Source organism: Eubalaena glacialis, chromosome 6 (genome assembly GCF_028564815.1).
Source record: "Eubalaena glacialis isolate mEubGla1 chromosome 6, mEubGla1.1.hap2.+ XY, whole genome shotgun sequence".
Taxonomy (NCBI): Eukaryota; Metazoa; Chordata; class Mammalia; order Artiodactyla; family Balaenidae; genus Eubalaena; species Eubalaena glacialis.
Window position 1 is genome coordinate 77462319 of NC_083721.1, and position 7552 is coordinate 77469870.

General features: G+C 41.9%; 1 pseudogene; it reads left to right on the forward strand.

Moving 5' to 3' along the window:
• Positions 1 to 601: 601 nt before the first annotated feature.
• On the forward strand, positions 602 to 5416 carry LOC133093431 (glycine dehydrogenase (decarboxylating), mitochondrial-like; annotated as a pseudogene).
• The last annotated feature ends 2136 nt before the right edge of the window (positions 5417 to 7552 follow it).

Sequence of the window (7552 nt, forward strand, 5' to 3'; positions counted from 1 at the left end):
TAAATTTATTTCTCTTGATTTTAAAATTAACACATAAATCTGCTTTTGAGAGAGGCAAAAAAGTATAAAGGAACAGAGAAATACTTTATATGAAATTAACCAGGCATAGCTATTATTTTGCCACATTTTCTTTCAACAATATCATCAGTAATCCTGCTAAAACCAACACAAATGGGATTATATATTTTATATATTATGAAATTTCTAGCAAATATAAATAACCATTTATTCTGCTTATTAATTTTTTACCCTTTATATTATCATTTTCACTTTCTCTTTATTCTTTTACCCTTTTAGAGCAGTGTTTTTAACCTTGACTGCAATTAGAATCAACAGGGCAGTTTTACTGAAAATACTGATGCCCAAGCCTAAGGCCCAGGTCAGATACAACATGATCTGGAAAAACTATGCGCATTAAAAAAAAAGTCTTGGGAATAACAACTTTGTGCGCACCTCCGGGCCTCCGAACATCCATCTGTCCATTTGGTCATCCAGCGGGAAAGGGCTCCAGCCACCCGAGGGCAGCCGCCACCCAGGGGGCCGCGACCAGGAGACCCGAAAGCGCTGCTGACCCTCGCGGGCCCAGGCAAGGGACACCACCATGCAGATGTGCGCCGGGGCCTGGGGGTTGCGTCTGGGTTGCGGAGTCCGAGGCAGCCGCCGCCTGCCTGGGGGCGCGGGGGCGCGGGGCCCCGGTTGAGCTCCGCGGGGCCGCTACAGCAGTAGCCGCGGGGATAGCGGTGCGGCTGGGCTCGCGCCTCCTGCAGCGCCTCCTGCCCACACACGACGACTTTGCTCGGAGGCATATCGACCCCGGGGACAAAGACCAGAGGAGATGTTATTGGCCCTGGAGCTGGCGAGAGTAGATGAACTGATCGAAAAGAACACCCCTGCCAGCATCCGCTTGAAAAGACCCTTGAAAATGGATGACCCTGTCTGTGGAAATGATATCCTTACAACTCTGCATGCCATTTCCAGCAAGAACCAGATCTGGAGATTGTATATCGGCATGGGCTATTATAACTGCTCAGTGCTACAGACAATTTTGTCTAACTTAACTGGAGAACTCAAGGTGGATCACCCAGTATACTCAGTACCAGCCAGAGGTGTCTCAGAGGAGAGAGGACAGTTTACTCAACTACCAGACCATGGTGTGTGACATCACAGGTATGGGCATAGTTAACGCATCGTGCTGGATGAGGCCACCACGGGTGCAGAGGCAATGCAGCTCTGCCACAGACACAACAAGAGGAGGAAGTTTTTTGTTGACCCCCGTTGCCATCCACAGACAATAGCTGTCGTCCAGACTCAAGCCAAGTATGCTGGAGTCCTCATTGAACTGAAGTTACCCCATGAAATGGACTTCAGCGGAAAAGATGTCAGTGGAGTGCTGTTCTAGTACCTGGACGCTGAGGGGAAAGTGGAAGACGTCACAGAACTTGTGGAGAGTGCCCATCAGGTGGGGAGCTTGGCCTGCTGCACTGCTGACCTTTTAGCTCTGTGTAGCCTGAGGCCTCCTGGAGAACTGGGGGTAGACATTGCCCTGGGCAGCTCACAGAGATTAGAGTGCCACTAGGCTATAGCAGACCACGTGCCTTTTTAGCTGTCAGAGAAAACTTGGTGAGGATGATACCTGGAAGAATGGTGGGAGTAACAAGAGATGCCAGTGGAAAAGAAGTGTATCCTCTTGCTCTTCAAACCAGGGAGCAACACATCCAGAAAGACAAGGCTATCAGCAACATCTGTACAGCTCAGGCTCTCTTGGCGAATATGGCTACAATGTGCGCAATCTACCATGGGTCCCATGGGCTGGAACATATTGCTAGGAGGGTACATAATGCCACTTTGATTTTGTCTGAATGTCTCAAGTGAGCAGGGCACCAACTCCAGCACTACTTGTTCTTTGACACTTTGAAGATTCAGTGTGGCTGCTCAGTGAATGAGGTTTTGGGCAGGGCCGCTCAGTGGCAAATAAATATTCAGCTCATTGAGGATGGCACACTTGGTATTTCTCTTAATGAAACAGTCAATGAAAAAGATCTGGATGACTTGTTGTGGATCTTTGGCTGTGAGTCGTCTGCAGAGCTGGTTGCTGAAAGCATGGGTGAGGAGCGGAGAGTTATCCTAGGGTCTGCCTTCAAGAGAACTAGCCCATTCCTCACACAGCAAGTGTTCAACAGTTATCACTCAGAAACAAATATTGTCTGATATATGAAGAGATTGGAAAACAAAGACCTTTCCCTTGTTCATAGCATGATTCCCCTGGGGTCCTGTACCATGAAGCTCAACAATTCATCAGAACTCGTGCCTATCACATGGAAAGAATTTGCAAACATCCACCCCTTTGTGCCTCTGGATCAAGATCCAAGGGACCAGCAACTCATCTGAGAACTTGAGAAGGATTTGTGTGAACTCACCGGCTGTGACCGAATCTCTTTCCAGCCTAACAGCAGATCCCAGGGGGAATATGCCGGGCTGGTCACTATCCGAGCCTACTTAGATGCGAAAGGAGAGAGACACATTCCAAAATCCGCACATGGGACCAATTCTGCAAGTGCCCACATGGCAGGCATGAAGATTCAGCCTGTGGAGGTAAATAAATACGGAAATATCGATGCAGCTCACCTCAAGGCTATGGTAGATAAACACAAGGAGAACCTGGCAGCAATCATGATTACATATCCATCCACCAGTGGAGTGTTTGAAGAGACCGTCAGAGATGTGTGTGAACTGATCCACCAACACAGAGGACAGATCTACCTGGACAGGGCAAATATGATCATTCATGTGGAATCTGTTGTCCTGGAGACTTTGGGTCTGATGTCCCACACGTAAATCTTCACAAGACTTTCTGCATTCCCTCTGGAGGAGGCAGCCCTGGCATGGGGCCCATCGGAGTGAAGAAGCATTTTCTCCCTTTTCTGCCTAATCATCCCATCGTTGCAGCAAAGCCAAGTGAAGATGCCCAGCCTTTGGGTACTGTCAGCGCAGACCCGTGGGGCTCCAGTTCCATCTTGCCCATTTCATGGGATTATATTAAGATGATGGGAGGCAAGGGCCTTAAACAGGCCACAGAAAATGCTATAATAAATGCCAACTACATAGCCAAGCGATTAGAAAAACACTACAGAGTCCTTTTCCAGTGTGCAAGAGATTACGTGGCTCATGAATTTATTTTGGATATAAGACCCTTCAAAAAGTCTGCAAATATGGAGGCCGTGGATGTGGCCAAGAGGCTTTAGGATTATGGATTTCATGCCCCTACCATGTCCTGGCCAGTGGCAGGCACTCTCATGATTGAGGCCACTGAGTCAGAACACAAGGCAGAGTTGGATAGATTCTGTGAAGCCCGGATCAGCATTCGGCAGGAAATCGCTGACATCGAGGAAGGCCGCATCAAACCCAGGGTCAATCCACTGAGGAGGTCTCCACACTCCTTGTCCTGTCTCATGTCCTCCCACTGGGATCGACCATATTCCAGAGAGGTGGCAGCATTCCCACCCCCCTTGATGGAACCAGAGAACAAATTCTGGCCAATCATCATCTGGATTGATGACGTCTGTGGAGATCAGCACATGGTTTGTACCTGTCCACCCATGGTTGTTTACGAGTTCCCATTTTCTTTTTTTTTTTTTTTTTTTTAATAAACAACAGAAATTTATTTCTCACAGTTCTGAAGGCTGGAGGTCCAAGATCAGGGTGCTGACATGGTGATGTGAGAGCCCACTTCCAGGTTGCAGACTTCTAATTGTACCCTCACATGGCCAAGAGGGGAGGGATCTCTCTGTAGCCTCTTTTGTAAGGGCATTAATCCCATTTATGTGGGTTTCGCCCTCATGACCTAGTCACCTCCCAAGGGCCCCACCTCCTAATACAATCATCTTAGGGGTTAGGATTTCAACTTACGGATTTTGAGGGGCACAAACATTCAGACCATAGCAGTGACCAAATAATATAAAGCTAGAAAGGATTTAAAGTGATTACCTCTAGGGAGTTCAGTGAAAATCATGTATGTTTCTCCAGTGGGATAGGAGAGAGGATACAGTGTACTTTTCATTTGTAGTTCATTTCATCTTAACCATGTACATGTTGTTCTACTTTGATAGTTTAAGTTAAGTGGTTGGGAAAAAAGCACTTTAGTGTAACTGCCTCCTCCCATTACAAACCCTGAGACCCACAATTCCTAACGGCAACCCTTTTTTTCCCTCCTTAAAGGAAGATTTAAATTCTTCAGCAACAGGCTAAGAACTAACACCTTAATAAATGAGTTACAAGGTATTAGGTGAAACCAACTGAAATTTTGACCAATGAAGATAGCAGTTTCATATCATTCAAATTAATATATGCTTTTTTTCCCTGAAAAAGTGCAAGTGAAGCCAGAACTGTAATTATAGCCTGTTATGCACCATACATTTAGTTTTTTATATTGATTTTCTACTTAATTTAATTAAAAAAAGTTTTTAAACCCCACAGAGCTCTGTCAAAAACACAAAACTATTTTCAATTATAGAAAGGGCTAAGCCATCAGTCTCCAGAGAATTTTGGTTTACTTCTTTTAAAAATTAATTTTTATTGGAGTATGGTTGCTTTGTTTACTTTTGTTTGATATGTCTCTTACAAAGCAACCTGTTAATTTAACTCAAAGTTGAAACTACGAAGATGTCACATGAAGCCATCTATTAAACATTCAGGCCCCTTGTACATGTAATATGCTGAAGTAATACACCCTGCAATTTTTCTATTTATTTCTTTATGAAGAACTCTAACCAGGGAGGGGCCAGGAAGAATTTCCTTGTACAAGGGCAAAGTAGACTTAAGGACAATGTCTTATACTTAATCATTGTTTTTCAGCAAACCTTGAAAGTATCTGAATCTCAAAAGTTAGCCCTAGGCCTTTTTTTTTTTTAAATAAAACTCAATGCTTCTCCCAAATTTGAGGTATTTGATTCCTAATTGAGAATCCTTCTTGAGTATTTTCATCCTATACCTGACAATTTATTCCTGATTGTTACTATGAAGGACTAAAAGCTGTAGAGGATGTGTAGTTTCAAATTATAGTTCTTGATATTATAGTAGGATAAGCATGTTTCTCATAGACACCTAGATCTCTAGGGAAGGGACTCTTAAGATCAGCTGATCTGTTCACAAATGAGGAAACTGAGGCCTAAAGAGACTGAGAAATTTAGTCTACACAGAAAGTTAACGATACACATAAAGTGACCAGAGTGTTCAGCTCCTGGTGAGACCTTCTTTCTGTTACACTGTGCTGTTTCCTTAACTCAGAAATTCACCATCAAAAATATCCAGGGTTTTTTTTTAAAGAAACTAGTTAAAAGTGGACTTTTATAAACCTAGAAAATCATGATTCTCCAGATATGAGTTCCCATTTTCTGAACAGAAGAGGGCCTCTTCTTAGTCTTCTCTCCTTAAGTTCAAGGGAATGATTTGATGTGCTTTGGAGCGTCATTTTCCACCACAGATTCAAGTAGGGGTTTTTTATACTGTGTATATTTTTGTAATCTCTCTCAAGGTAAATGTAAATACAACTAGCACAGTGAGTGGCAGCTCATCGTTGGAAGATTGATTTGCGTTGGTGCCTCTGCTTTCACATGTAGCAGTTGATGTTCAAGTTGCCTTGATTGGGAACATTTAGTTTTTGCACAGAAAATTTGGGGTGTGATAGTAACTTTAACTTCAATGTAGCAGGTTTGCAGACATTACAGAGGCTATACTGGAGATCTGATAGACATATTTTTATTCCAAATAAGTCTTTGTGGACTGTGCCATCTGTGGGAAATCCCAGGGCAAATGTTTACATTTTGTATACACTGAAGAAATCTTTTTCCTCCTACTAATTTGCCTAATCCATAATAGCATTTCTGAGTGTTCTCCTTTTTCCATGTGTATAGTTTTTTAAATCTGCAATTAATAATATTCTAAGAAAGCATTGCAACTTGAAAAAAAGTCTTCTTATTTTGAAATAATTTTAGTCTTATAGAAGAGTTACAAAAATAGCACAAGGAGTCCCTATTACCTTTTACCCAGCTTTGCCTAATGTAACGTCTTACATAATCATGGTACCATTATCAAAACTAAGAAATCAACATTATATAAATACCACTTAAATGACAGACTTTGTTTGGACTTCACCAGTTTTTTCCACTAATATGTCTTTTTCTGTTCCAAAATCTAATCCAGGATCCCACAGGGCATTTAGTAATGTCTTTCATTAGTCTTCTCCAATCTGTGACGCTTCCTCAGTCTTTCCTTAGCTTTCATGACTTTAGTTTGAAGAGCTCTGGTCAGGTTTTATGGAGAATGCTCCTCAATTTGGGGTTATCTGATATTATCTCAAGATTAGATGGCATGGACAAAAATAACACAGAGGTAATGTACCCTTCACAGTGTATCAATATATTTTATTACTGGTTATATGAACATTGATAACTTGGTTAAGGTGGTGTCTTCCAGTTTTGTGCACTGTAAATTGCTATTCCTTCTCTATAGTTCATAAATATTTAGGGCAAGATACACTGAGACTATACAACTAGATCATGTTTCTCCTTAAACTAATTTTAGTATTCCATGGGTCTTGCACGTAGCAATTGTTACTGTGATATTCTAATGTGATTTTCTATTTCTCTCTTCTTTCTATATTTATTAATGGGAATGCTTTTGTAAAGAAGAGATTCAATACTCCATCTCCCTCTTGTATTTATTTAATTATTTGTTTGTATCAGCATGGAATCATGAATATTTATTTTATTCTTCATGTTATAATCCAATAGTTATTTTTTAACATCTTTATTGGAGTATAATTGCTTTACAATTGTGTGTTAGTTTCTGCTTTATAACAAAGTGAATCAGCTATACATATACATATATCCCCATACCTCCTCCCTCTTGCATCTCCCTCCCACCCTCCCTATCACACCCCTCTGGGTGGTCACAAAGCACCGAGCTGATCTCCCTGTGCTATGCGGCTGCTTCCCACTAGCTATCTATTTTACATTTGGTAGTGTATATATGTCCATGTCACTCTCTCACTTTGTCCCAGCTTACCCTTCCCCCTCCCCGTATCCTCAAGTCCATTCTCTAGTAGGTCTGCATCTTTATTCCCGTCTTGCCCCTAGGTTTTTCTGAGCATTTTCTTTTTTTCTTTTTTAGATTCCATATATATGTGTTAGCATACGGTATTTGTTTTTCTCTTTCTGACATACTTCACTGTGTATGACAATCTCTAGGTCCATCCACCTCACTACAAATAACTCAGTTTCACTCCTTTTTATGGCTGAGTAATATTCCATTGTATATATGTGCCACACCTTCTTTACCCATTAATCTGGTGATGGACACTTAGGTTGCTTCCATGTCCTGGCTATTGTAAATAGAGCTGCAATGAACATTTTGGTACATGACTCTTTTTGAATTATGGTTTTCTCAGGTTATATGCCTAGTAGTGGGATTGCTGGGTGGTATGGTAGTTCTATTTTTAGATTTTAAGGAACCTCCATACTGTTCCCCATAGTGGCTGTATCAATTTACATTTCCA